At 41.4% G+C, this 14,051-nt stretch overlaps 1 protein-coding gene across 1 annotated transcript in view; it reads left to right on the forward strand.

The window, feature by feature from the left end:
• The window catches only part of TRIM71 (tripartite motif containing 71), a 75,554-nt gene that overhangs the window by 20,404 nt on the left and 41,099 nt on the right, over nt 1-14,051 (forward strand). The gene's annotated exons all lie outside the window — the stretch shown is intronic.

Here is a 14,051-nt window from a genome sequence, read left to right on the forward strand (position 1 = left end):
AAAAGGATCCTGTAGTACCCTGGTTCAGAATCACTGTACTAGAGTCTGTATTAATGTTGTGCATATATCTATCACCAGGAAAATGAAGTGATGAATACTACTTGGTGCAATTTTTTAGTTTAGTTAAGTAGCAAGTTGTAGAGCATAATTGATCATAAATTGGCTAGGGACAGACATTCAAAAAGCCTGAACCTGAATTGAATTAATCTTTGTAGGTTAGTCTAACCTGCAAAGCTTGAACTAATTTGGAGGTGGATAGAAATTCCCTTTTTATTCCAGAAATCCAGGCACATGCCTGCAGTAGCTTAAGGTAGGAGCCACAGGGTGCTAGAGCAGCCCTTCCTTCACTTAACAGTGCTGAGCTGAGGGGGGCATGGCCAGGCCCCAGCAGGACACCAATTTAGGGCGGGGTTTAAATCCTCATCCTGCCTGCACTGACTCGGGTTCCCCGCCCCCCACACCTGCTCGAAGGGTGGGAGTGTTGCTAGACCCCAGCCCTAGGATAGCACTCTGAGGCAAGGGAGGGGGGCGGTGCAGTGCATGCATCTGTTGAAAAGGTCTGTATCATCTGTCTCCCTCTCCCTGTCTTGCAAACCTGATGAACTAGCCCAAGGGTGGGCAAAATGTGGCCTGTGGGCCAGATGCAGCCTGCCATGCCATTCTATCCAGCCCACAGGGCCTCTAAAAAAAAATCTAGAAAATGAATATTTTTATCTGCACCTGGCTGCCTATCGTGAGGCCCTTGATGGCTTGCCAAAACTCAGTAAGCGGCCCTCTGCCCGAAATAATTGCCTGTCCCTGGGCTAGCGAGTAGAGAAGCACGTGTCAAGGTTTATGTGCTTAAACCCCAGGCCTTTATTCAACTGAGGCACTTGGCAGTATTGGGGAGGCACCTTGCTCCATGGCCCAGAATGTTCTTTTTAAGGTTGGTGTTGATTCCTTTTCTTGCAGAAGTGGAGCAGACATTCATCTTTCTAGATGAGAGGGCTGCTGAGAGAGTGTGATGCTACTGTGTAGGGAGAACTCCTCCTGGAGTCATGTGACCTGGGTTCAAGTATGCATCTCCCCTTATCTGAGAGTATATCTATTCATGTTTAAAGTTTTTAAAAATGTTATTGGACCAGGATGAGAACTACTCTCCGCTCAGTCCTATGCCTTAACTGCTGAGTCAAAGTCGTAGGTTCTAGTCCCTATTCCAAGGTTGTTTTTTGTTTGTTTTGTTCTTTTATTTTGAGCAATCATTGGGCAAAACTTTCTTAAAGTAAAAATGGTAGACAAGGTACTGAAGTACTGCCACAAAATAAGTAGAAGTCATCACCAAAGACAGGACTTTGTGTGCCCATGGGCAAGTTGTTTAACAACTATGTAACTATCATATTTACCCAAATCTAAGATGGACCTCCCCCCCAATAATTACATTCTATGCATGGAAAATTATAATTTATTACACCTAGAAATTATGAACATTATAATTCTTCACGTATAGAATCTATTTATTGGAGGATCCTCTTAAATTCATCCTTACCACCTCTGCAACAGGGAGAGCGGTGCGGGGGGGGGACGGGACACAGATGGTAGAGGTGGCAGTAAGAGGCAGGCACTTAAGAGTTGGTGTGGATGGTAAGTTGAGGAAAAAACCTTCTATTAGTTTGAATACTAGTACAGGAGTTTAACATCTCAAACATGTTTGGTCTTCTTCCCAAAAGCCACTTTTTGACACACTTCACTGAATTTGAACAGGAAAGACCCCCCCCCCCCCCTTTTATAGCCAAATGGCATCTGCCTTGCCTTGCTTTGCCTTGCCTTGCCTCCCTAATGGTCAAGCTTCAGTTACTACCTAGAAATGACTGGACCAACTGAAGCAGAGGTACTTAAATGTACAGAAAGTGGCTGTAGGGGTAAGAACTTCTGATGGTCATAAGAGAAACTCCTGTATTTTCCCTGCTTTTTAATTGTGTGAGGGCTTTAATAATCAGAAATTAAGAAGAAATATTATTGTTTTGGAGGATGGATACTCAAACTGAGGTGGGGAGGGGCATCAATTCTTTTGAAAAATGTGCTTGGGGTGGGGGCAGGTGTTCCTGTTTCTGTCAGAAAGCTGAACATCTTAGAAATGGAAATAGATTTCATAGATTTTTCAGGGTCAGAAAAGACCTCAGCAGATCATTGAGTCTGACCCCCCTGCCTGGGCAGGAAAGAGCACTGGGGTCAGAACCCCAGCCAGATGCCTATCCAGCCTTCTCTTAAAGATTCCCAAGGTAGGGGAGAGCACCACCTCCCTTGAGAGCCCGTTCCAGATTCTGGCAACCTTTACCATAAAGAAATTCCCCCCATGAACGACACAAGTCCCCAGCAGTTTGGGGGCACGGCTGTGCTGGTGGTGGTGGTGGGAGCATGGTGGCAGCAAGCACAGAGCTCCCACAGATGCTGCCAGCAGCAAGTGGGGTGTGGCAAGTGCTGACCAGGGGTCAGCGACCACCTGCAGGCACTGCTAGCAGCATTGGCAGCAGCCAGCAGCGATCACAGACCACCTGCAGATGCTGTCGGTGGTGTCAGCAGTGGGGTGGTGAAGGGTGACCACCTGCAGGCACCACCGCTTTTTACCACCACACTTGGGGGGGTGGGGGGGGTGCATATGCACCCCCTACTCATTGCCCCTGGTTCTTCCTGATGTCTAATCTAAATCTGCCCTCTGTCAGTTTGTGGCCATTGTTTCTAGTTACTCCAAGGGGCACCTTGGTAAACAGAGCATCTCCTATCCCTTGCTGTCCCCTCCCTGACAAATTTGTAGATGGCCACTAGCTCCCCTCTTGGCCTTCTTTTGTGGAGAATGAAGAGACCCAGGTTCCTCAACCTCTCCTCATAGGACCTATCCTGCTGCCCCCTGACCATGCGAGTGGCCCTCCTCTGGACCCTCTCAAGGTCATCCACATCCCTCCTTGATGTGCGGTACCCAGATCTGGATGCAGTACTCCAATTGTCGCCTGACCAATGCTGCACAGAGGGGAAGGATCACCTCTCTGGACCTGTTCATGATGCACCTGTTTATGCACGATAGAGTGCAGTTAGCTCTGTTTTGAGGGGTGGAGTGGTTTTTGATTTACCATTTATTACCTGTCAAATGAAATATTGCCAACTCTTGACTTGAGGGGGGCCCACGGGCTCTACTCAAGAGTCAATTTTTTTTTTCTACTCCTTTCTCTCTCCCCCCTTCACAAAATTTAGTTCTGCAGGATGCTAGAACTAAGAAATCAAGCTTAGGCCTGGAAGGGCTAAGCCCTTCAAGGGGTTGGAGTAAAACTGCATATTAGCCCTTTCTCTTCCAGTGCACTTGCTTGGTATGGAGGGTGGAAGGGTATAATAGAGTAAATCAAGCTGAACCAAGGCAATAGATTCTAGTCACTACTACTCTTTCTGCAGATTGACTTCCTGATTAAGTGATAGGAATAAGAAGTTACTAGTTTTGTTTCCAAGTGCTGCAGACTTTTGCACTGTAACTTTCCTTGGCAAGTTGATTTGCTCTATTTAAAATCTACCCATGTGTGCTTCACCTGGAACATGATAGTTAAGAGGACTGGCTAACTGCTGCTGTAAAGATGTAGACATCAAAAATGCCAAGTGGGATGAATGGTCTGTGCCTAGTACTTGGGCTGCATGCTCTCCTTCACATTGAGTAGTCTGTTATGAGCTGTTTATGCTGTCTGCAGCTCATAAATCTGTGCACTCTAGCCTCCAGTGACCCTTGGGCTTCTCCAAATCCCCATCACAAACTGGGCAGCAGCATGACTAGTACTTGCACATCACAATATTCCCCTACAATGTATGATGAGTATGTTTAGTAAAACACTGGAACAACAGGATAACATCATAAAGCATAAAAATAAGTCTTCCTGCTCTTATAATAAGTATTTATGCCTGTGCTTGAAAGGTACTTATATGCAAAAGGTCTCCACTATTTTCACATGTTAATTGTTTTGTTTTGAATAGGTAATCATCTGTAGTGATTAAAAAGGCACTGGCACAGTGGGAAGTTGATTTAAAAATTGGAATAAGCATGACTTGAGTGTGTGGGGCTTACAAGTTAAGTCTGAAATGTTCTGGCATAGTAGTGTGGTGACTCAGCAGTCTGTAAGTACACAATACTGAGGACTACTGCTAGTTCAGGAAAGATTTCTTACTGGTATCGTACATATTTAGGCTCTGGGTCTTCTCAGTTTTAGTGCTGCTGATTCACGACTAAAATCTACTTGATGCATCTTTGTGGGGAAGATGGAGGAAAGTGCTGCACGTGGGAGAGTCAAGGTTGTCATTTTGGAGCTTTTAATACCCCTACATTTGATATGTCAGATCAGCTTGCCAGGTCACTCCTATGCATCAGTTCATTAAGACACAGGATGGGGTAGGGAATTCTAGTTATCTGGTCAGTCTACATATGTTTTAGCTTTCACTAACCCCTTGCTGCTGGAAGCACTGCTTCTTGACAGTACACAAGGATGCAGAACTGACTTCAGCCTGTGCTATTTGTTTCTATTTTTTAATATTAAGCAGGTTCTGGTGCTTGATATGCAGTTATACATAGCACTGAAATAAAATTACCTATACTGCTTTATACAGTGCATCAAATTACTTGCAGGTGTATGTTTTTATAGCAAACTTAACGTTGTTGCTTGCTAGAAGGGTATCCTGGGGTGTGTGGCTTTCATTTGTTTTGACACCTTTTTACAACAACTATCCAATCTCAAAAAAAAAAAAAAATTCCAGTGAAGTTTGAACACCAACTGAATCCAATATTTAAATGTTTTATCTGGTTACTTGGTAGTCTTTTAATGCATAAAGAAATGCATATTTGAGACAGTCAGTGCTGAATACCCATGACAATCCCAGAATGGTGTGAGCTGTGCCTTTGTAACTGTTTCCATAGTGGGGGATATTTGTTACTCTTAATGCTGATACATTTAAAGCTGTGAAGCCTTTAGTGTTGTGATTTAAGCCTTGCATTTTCCCTTGGGACCATAAAGGCTGGGGGGGGGGGACTTTTTAAAAAGTGAATGAGCTTCAGTATTGCAGTGCTGTCCTAGGTCAGAGGCTTACAATGGCTACTTAACTGCAATAGGCTGTTAATTCTAAAGATGTTCTTATCATCAAACCTAAGCATTTCTTGGGTATTTCTACCTTTGCCTATTCCCCAGCTGGCTGCAGAAAACTTTCAGCTTCATTTTTCTTGCTGACAAGTGCCACAATGAAAAACTTGGTTTTGCTGCAGTGTGTTTTTGGAATGTTGAATGTATCGGTCCAGTATAAAAATAATACAAATGATTATCAAAATAAACCAGGAGGCAAATAATAAATATGAAGAGTGCTGTATTGACTGTTTGTTTTCATGTCTAGATTAAACTGGACAGTGTGGCAACTTTAGATGAATAATCTTTGCTATAATGAACTAGAGGTGCGAGGTTATACAGGATCTCTCAGTAATCTTGACTACTGCTATCTGTGTTGGGTAGTATAATACTGAGGTTTTGGTAGGAATTAATCCAAGAGGGACCAAGTGTTTGCAGGGGTTTGCATATATTACTTTTTGAAGTCCTCCACCATTATTGTAGCCCTGTAATAGCCCTGCCTGCATTCTCAGTTGAGTTGAGGGCACTGTTTATAGACCAACCACCATCCTCCAATCTATTTAAACATGCAGATCACCCAGGGAAGTCTAGAAAGAGCAAACATAACCCTTTAATTTCCTTAGTGTACTAAAAGCAAAATTCAAATTTAATAATTTTGAAAGTCATCTTCAAGTATCGCCTGCACTAAATCTTCTTAATTTGTTTTTACTTCGTTATAGTGAATAGCAACATCTTCTTCTTTCAAAGACTGGGAAGCTTTCCTTAACCATGAAGGGCTTTTAACATGCCAAGAAGCACCCCCCCCCCCCCCCCCCCCCCCCCCCCGGCCTGCTGCAGCTGTCATGCATAGAACTGGAGTTTAAATGAGTGTCTTCAGCTACTTCCCTCCTGAGTGTTTCCTGTCTGCTACTTGTAGCTACAGTTTTAAAGTCTGTCATTACTAAACTTTAAATTATTTCAGGCATTTCTTCATGCTTATTTCCTGGTTACATTATATACCACAAGTATCTTATTTTCTTTGTCTCAAAAAAACCAAAACAACTGGATACAGAGTAAAGTAGTGAACAGATGTAGCTGTGGGGGAAGGAAGAATATTGGTGTACAGTGTAACCATGGCTTCTGTTCTCTATAAGGATCTTTTTGACCTACTTATTAGTGAGGGCATTGTTTGGTAAGTCAGTCCAGGATCCATCCTGCCATTTTCTGCAAAGGATTAATCATTTCCTCTTGACCTTCTGTTCTCTTCTCTAACATACTGCATTGATCAGAATGTTGACACACAACCTTGCTCCTGTGTGGTGTGGTATGTATATTGTATTTTTTTTTTCATTCCTATTTTATACACACATACTAGTAGTGAAAGAAGTGTTCTAATAAACACTTCCTGCATTTAAAATTCTTTGATTATTCTTTTTTTTTTTTTTCTTCCTTTTTGATGCTTCTTTCCCACTCCTTCCTATTTTTGTTGGATCCTGATCAGTAAAGTTTCCTGCAAAGTAAACTTATATTAAATACATAATATTAAAAACCTGGCCTACTCTGGGGCTTTTAGTAACTGAAGAAGCTACCCTGATATAGTCACTATATTCATTTAGGCTTGGATGGTACTGCCGATACTTGATTTTAGTATGTCAGAAAACCAGAAGCACTGTCCAGAATTCATCAATGAAGCTGGTTGGCTGCACCCCCACAGAAGAGATTAAGTATGTACAATGCTGCTGATCACAGCATCCTTGGTGTCTGTCTCTTCTGCCCTTTTTCCCCACTGGGATAAGGCTGACATACTTGTTTTACAGTGGATATTTTGGCTTGCTGGCAGGAAGAAACAGACGGTATATCACTTCAACAGGGCCTTGTTCAGTAAAGATACCACTCCCCTAGCAACTCGGCTAGACCTTACTGTAGAGTTTTGAGAGATGCAAAGCTTTTTATTTGACAGTATTTCTAATAGTTAAACAGCATCAAGCCTAAAAGGTTTACTTAATTCCCAGCAGTGTTGGAGGACTTTATTTGCCTTTACGAGAGACCATCTCCTCTATTTTCTTTTTCCTTTGAAGGTACTTGTGTTGTATTGGTATCCCTTAGACCTTGGAGAGAGCTGGGTTTTAAAGCCAGAGGCAGCTGGAAGATCTGTCTCCAGTTTTGTCCTTTATCCAGCTTCTCAATGGGGAGCTTGGTTTGACTTCTTGGGCAAAAACATTTTTTCCCTTATCAGCTCAGTTTGGGTAGGATTGCCTTGGTGTTTCAGTCCTTGCAGGAAATTTGGGTAGGAAGAGCTTAAATAGGGGCTTTGGGCTGTCTGCTTCTCCATATCTGCAGGGAATTGTGCTGGAAATGCAGCATAGAACACTGTGCCTCAAAACCATTTTAGCTCATGCTAGCCTGTGCCATCCAGGCACTAAACTGCATAGCTCTGCTGTTTCCTACCCTTAAGCCACAGATAAAGGCACTAGACCCAGGATGAATATGACCAATACTAGAATGCCTTTGGTTCTGGCTCCCTTCTTCTGTCACTCCTGCTATAACAGGGGTCTGGGGGAACCCTATTACACAGAACAGATGCTGTCCAAGATAAAGCCATCTTCTTTCTTGTGCTGCCTGGGAACAGAACTTCAGTAGAAGATAGTTGCTGTATCTGAAACAAAAAAACATGGAGACTCAAACAGCTCAGTGCTATTCTGTGCAGTTCATTGACCAAACTCTGCTACAGTACCAGACCTCAGTACGACTAACTTTTAAATACCAAACCAAAAAACAGTGAACTGACACATCTCTCTCTGAAGTGCCTTTTCATGCCACAGGTAGCTGGATGTTATTGCAAACTGTTCCACTTAACCTAAAGTTCACATGGCCTGCCCTAAGGGCTTCTATCTGGAAAAGCTAGGGCTGCAAATCTTTTAAAGGGGTGACTAAGATCTGGCCTCTGATTAGGTGCTCAGTCCAATCAGTTCTCTGATTCAGTGAGATGCCTTAGAGTCTCATTGCAAAATTCAATTTGCAGTTCTAGCTTCTGCCATGTGACAGCTATATAACTTTTTTTTTTTTTTTAACCCCCTCAAGGCACCTGGCAACTTTTAATGTTATATCTTCAAAAAGGACAGGGGGAAAACATCATTTAGTAGGTGTTAGCTACAACAGGCTTCTGAGGTAGGGTCCATGGTGGTTGGGTTAGAAACCATCCATATGACCTGCTCTGAAGCTGGACGTTCAGTTGGTACCAGCTAATTTTTTTTTATTTATTTATTTATTTCTTTTTTAGAGCAAATGACTACCTGCATGTTTTCAAAATGAGATTTGCAGACGCTTATCCAGAGAGAGTACTTTGGACCCTTGTCATAATTGCAGGACTTTTATAAAATATTTGACTAAACTGGAATTGGCATGTCTTCATATTCTTGTTTTGTGATTCCCACCCCCAGCCCCCGGGGCAGTTCTCTTGTCTTCCATATGGGTGGTGGCTTTGTTTTACCAACTTTGATCTTTACTTTTTGGGGGGTTTATTTCATTTTAATGATCAGTGTTCTAGGGCAGAAGTTCCCAACCCCAGGGCTGTGGCTGCAAAGGGTTGGCTACTGGACTGGAAGTCCAGAAATGACCACCGTACTGCGAACCGGCACCCAACTCTCTTTTATCCTGAGTATAAAAAGGGTTGGCTGCCACTCCGCAGTATGCCGGTCACTTCTGGACTGCAGTTGGCTGGTCCTCGGTTTGCCAGTCTGCAGCCACTTCCAGTCTGTGGACTGGTCCACAGTTGCTTCCGGGTCCACAGTTTGCTGGTCTGCAATCTAAAAAGGTTGGGAACCCCTTCTCTATGGCTTTTGCCAAGATCATGGTAGCATTCATCTTGGATTTAAGAAGTGTATTCTTAGATAACTTTTTTCCTGTAATCTGGGTTTAGTACAGACACAGAAAATAGGGAAGGCACTGTGACATGGTGCCTGGAGCATATTACATTTGTGATAACTGCTGTGATGTCAGGTTTCTGTCATAGGCTTGGGATGTAGATGTGTAGTACTAGGTACAAGACTTCATCTTGGGATGTGTTAACTAATGACAGAAAAATAAGTGGGGTTACGTACAACCCTGTGGCCAAAATTCTAGTTCTTGTTAGTGTGTTTGGGGAATGCTGATCTTTTACACAAACATGCTAAAGACCATGAGACCTGTCTTGTAATTCCTGCTGATTTATACTCAAAGCCATACCATAAAGCATCCTGTAATTTCTTTAGGTGTTGGGTAAATTCCCTGCTATGCCTTTTAAGCCTCTTCTACTCGTCAAAACTATTAAAATAAGACCTGAAAAGCAAAAGTATAATCATGGCATATGTACTTGGCTGAAGATGTCTTCAAACTTGAATAATCACACTTAAGTCTCTTTTTAGATGCTTTTAAGGGACACCTGGTTTTGGAACGTAAGGTCTCCACCCGGGGATCAGGCTGATTTTGGAATGAGTATTTGGATGAAAAGAGTTATCACCCTTCTGTCACTGGCCCTAAAAAACCTAATAGGACTCTAGTATGATTCGGCAAATCCTTCCAAGAGAGTCTCCATGTGGCTATAAGAGTGCCTAAGCAAAAAGGTCAAGTCTGCCGTGTAGTGTTTTTGGCATTTTCAAGAGAAGTGCAAGAGTTTCTTCAAAGTAGGCCTTTCATCTATCATTCTTACTATCCCTGATTTTTAAGGAGTTTCTCTGAGACCTGCACATAGATTGTCATAAAATTCATTCCTAAGCAGAATTGAGACACCTTTTGATTGGGCATAAGTCATTAGTGATACAGACAGTTTTTGGGCAGAGAAGTCTTGTCTCTTGTATCAAGTGCTACTAGGTGATTACATGGGCAGTATGTATTGGCTATCCAGTCTTTTTTTTTTTTTTTTTTTTTTTTTTTTAAAGCACTGACTAAAGTAGGTTTTGTAGCTGTTTACTATTCTGGGATCAGATTGACAAATATATGGACATTCCTATTTGGCTCATATGATCCTGCTTTTCACCCTTGCACTGTTGCTGTGTAACAAACAGGCCTGCTTTTTCACCCTGTAGAGAAACTTGTGTGAAAAATACCTATTTGTAAGTGATCTGGAGACTTTTTTTTTGAGTTCTTCAGCATGTTAAACTTGTTTGTGCTTCCTTAAACTTTAAGTAACGAGGTGTACAGACACAACTTTGATATTAAGAAAAATGAATGAGTTGAAAGAGAAAAATTGACACCCCGAACTTTGGGTTCACTTCATTTAGTTGCAGGGGGAGCACACACCAAATGCTGGAACTTCCTTAGCCTGACGAAGGGTTTTTGAACCCGAAAGCTTGCTTAATAACTATTTTCCAACCATTTGGGTTGGTCTAATAAAAGATATCAGATTCACCCAAGGAACCTTGTCTTCATTTAGTTGAACATTTGATTTTGCTGCACCACATGAACACTGTTGAACCCTCCCCCTCAAGGTACAATTGATGCAATCTTTAATTTAAAAAATAAAAAGTTATACTGGCAGCTGTTGCCTTCAGAGAACTTCAGGGGTGAGGTATTCTCATACTAATGCTTTGTTTCCTGTCAACAAAATGCAAGTAGATACATTATTTTAACTCATCTCTGGACTCCCTTCCCAACAGAATGAAGAAAAACTTTGAAAGAAGTAAAAATAAGTTGTGTTTTTTTTTTCCTTTTTTTTTTTTTTTTTTCCTATTGCTCCATCAGTATCAGTCCTGTTTTTATAGTGTGCTCTCCAGCAACTAAGGAGCATAGGAATACTTTTATGACTTCAGTTTTTCAGTGTGGCACACTGAAGATGCCAAGAGCTAGTTTGCTTGTTTTTGTTTTGTTTTTTTTCCCTTAAAGAAAAGATGCCCAGTTAAATTATTGGGGGAGGAAAGATCCAATTACTTCTCCCATTTGGGCCCTTTCTTTCTACCTTTTATTAACAGGGTTATTCTTTTAGAGAGAGGACCAGTATAGTTCTTCCATTTGGTTTTATATCATATGGAGAAGAGAGGGGATTTTTAGAAATTGCTTAGACATATAAAAGGGTACATAATGCAAATACATATATTTAAAAGCATTAATGTTATATGCTATTGTCTTCATTCAGAAATAGCTTCATGCTGGCTTGTTTTTCTTTTTGGTCCCCATTTGACTTAACCAAAAACTTTATTTTTTTTCTCCCCTCCTGATCAAACTGGTCCAGGTGCCTCTCCTTGAACTCAGTCTTTTTTTTTCAGTATCATAACTTGCCATCTCTGAGTGCTATTTAGAATGTGATGGGTAGTTGTAGGAATGATGGCTGTTTGGCAGATGCTTGGCACAGCTAGGAGCAACATCAGAGACTGGTACTGGAGCTGTTAACACAGAACACCAAAATAATGGAGGCTACAAGAAGGGAAGATCAAGAAGTTAGCCTTTAGTGTGTTTAGCCTTAACCCTTCCCTAGGTATATAAGAAACAGCATAAAGCAATATGCTCGTGACTCCTCCCTTCCCCCTCCATCTATCTTTATTATTATTATTATTATTATTATTATTATTTGCTTGTAACAGTAAAACTGTTATCCATAGTAGACATGACTTAAGTTAGCAGGCATTTTTGAAAGCTTTTTGTGGGTTTTTATATAAAAAAACAAACAACAAAAACCTACCACCAAAATATTTCGGCATACAAGGAATCTTAAGTTTTAAATATTAAAATTTCATATTTCACTTGTTGTCCACTTCCATTTCAAATATACTGGAAAAGTAGTTCCACAAGCGGTCACTTCCACGCACAAGTTAACTCATGACTATGAAGTTAATAACATAACATAAATTAAGATGCCTGAAAAGTTGGCGCCTCTCTGCTTGAGTGAAAAGGTTATAGAGTTTAACGCCTTTAAGGCTTATCTTAATTTTTTTTTTAAATTTATTTATTTATTTTTTTTAATGATTGTCCATATTGCCACCAGAAAATTGCTTGGGCCACTTATTACAAAATCAAAGGTCAACCCTGTGCCTTGGTGGCAGCTGGGAAACTAATGATTTAATGCTGCTTTGACCTTTGGCTTCCTACTCTGTTTGAGTCTGACCCAGTGTTTTAATTTTCCAATTCTGCTGGGCATTTGGCTTTTGTCCGTTTCCAGATGTATCTTACATTTTGAGCTAAACTGAGGACAAAGCAACAAAACCCCTTTAGTTTCCAAGAAAAGAAATGCAGAATGTGGACTGCTTTTTTTTTTTTTTTAAGCTATTTCCCATGTGCATCTTCCTGTAAGCATGTTGATTTTTTCCTACTATTGACTCTTAATATCTAGCTCCTGATGTTAAAATTTGAATGTTTGCAGACATTTAATCCTGACCTGAGAGAGGAGCTTATCTATCTCAAACTTGCCATTTCTTTTAAATCTGCACAAAACATTCATGACTAAAGATGGAAGCTTCCTTATCTTCTTCAAAAATGGCTAGTAAGAGCTATTTTGCCATTTAAGCTTAACTTCTGTTAATATCCTTCACTTGTGGAAGATAATACTGGTAAAACCCAGGGAGGTGATTTGATATCCCTGGGGTAGAAATCAAAAATAAGGGTGACTCTGTGGGGGAAGAGGAAGTGTGAAGTGTCAAAGTACTAGCCACCAGAACTTTTCAGTGTGATTTGGGGAGTTTCTGTAGCAGTTTGAGAGACTTAGTTATTCTAATGGAATTTTTTTTTTTTTTTTGTGAAGTTCTAGTTCAGCTCAACATGCCAAGCTTGAGGTGAAAATTGCATCATGTTTATTCTTTTATAAAATCATGGCTGTGGTTTGATACACCAGGAATGCTAAGGGCAGAGGAGGCAGCCTGTGGTGGCCAGTCTTTATACACACTGTGAAAAGACTCTGGATGCCCTTCTCCACAAGGAAAAGATAAGACATTTCAAAGTGTAAATCTCCTATTTGTTTTGGTCAGACTTCTGTCCATCCAAGGCATTAGTGTTTGATTCCTTATTGACCCAATTCCAGCATGACACTGAAAGCTGGGTACAAACTTTAATCTTTTAAATTAGCAGTGGGTACTAGTCTTGCAGAGCAGATGGACTCCTACCATTCCTGTTAAGCAGACATCTCGCCTCAAGCTGTGATCTTGTTAAATCTTAAGTGAATCAGTTGGTCTGTTTATTACTTGAAAGGAGAGTTGCAGGAAGTGATGATGTTCCTGATGCAACAGTTATTCATTTTCTTGAAATAATAGAATGAATCAGCATCCCAGTACTGAATTAGGGAGCAATAATCTCTTTACAGAAGTACCTGCATTGACTTATTTAGTTGAGTTCCTCCCCCAACAAGACACATTTAAGAAAAATAGGCAAGGAAAAATCCTTCTGTAACCCAGCTTTATCTTTTTAAAAAGTGTAGGTGTTCCTGGCTAAACTTTTTTGAGTAACTGGTGGTTAGAGTTTTCATGTATTCCTTTTTTTCATTCAAGTTTAACTTGAGCTTCTGTCCCCTTCCTCCCCAGCAGAGCAACACTTTTGGTAAGAAAGTGATGAATATTTTAATACTTTATTTTCTGGTTGCCTAATCCTACTTGCAAGGGCTGCAGGACAGTCTTATGACAAGATGGGGGGCGGGGAAGGTAGCAGTCATCTACAAACTTTTTTTTAAAGAAGTTTCTTGTTCAGAAGCAAGGATGAGCTAAAGTGGATTTGTGGTAAGACACCCCAAAATTCAATGTAGCCTCCATAATCTCCCCTCCCATTACCACTGCCACCTGCCCTGAGCACAGCTGTGGTCCAACACCCTTATATGCCAGGAAGAATCCAGCACCGCCCCAGCCTGCAGCAGCAACACCCCCCTCATGCCGCCCTACCCTTCAAGGTGCATGTAGCAGCAGGAGCCACCTCCCTCCCCACCCCCTGGATGAGCTGCAGCACCCCACCTTGCCCTAGTCCCACTCCTTCCCTCACTGTGGGGGGCCTTGATTTGCCCCC

Source organism: Alligator mississippiensis, chromosome 5 (assembly GCF_030867095.1).
Source record: "Alligator mississippiensis isolate rAllMis1 chromosome 5, rAllMis1, whole genome shotgun sequence".
Classification (NCBI taxonomy): domain Eukaryota; kingdom Metazoa; phylum Chordata; order Crocodylia; family Alligatoridae; genus Alligator; species Alligator mississippiensis.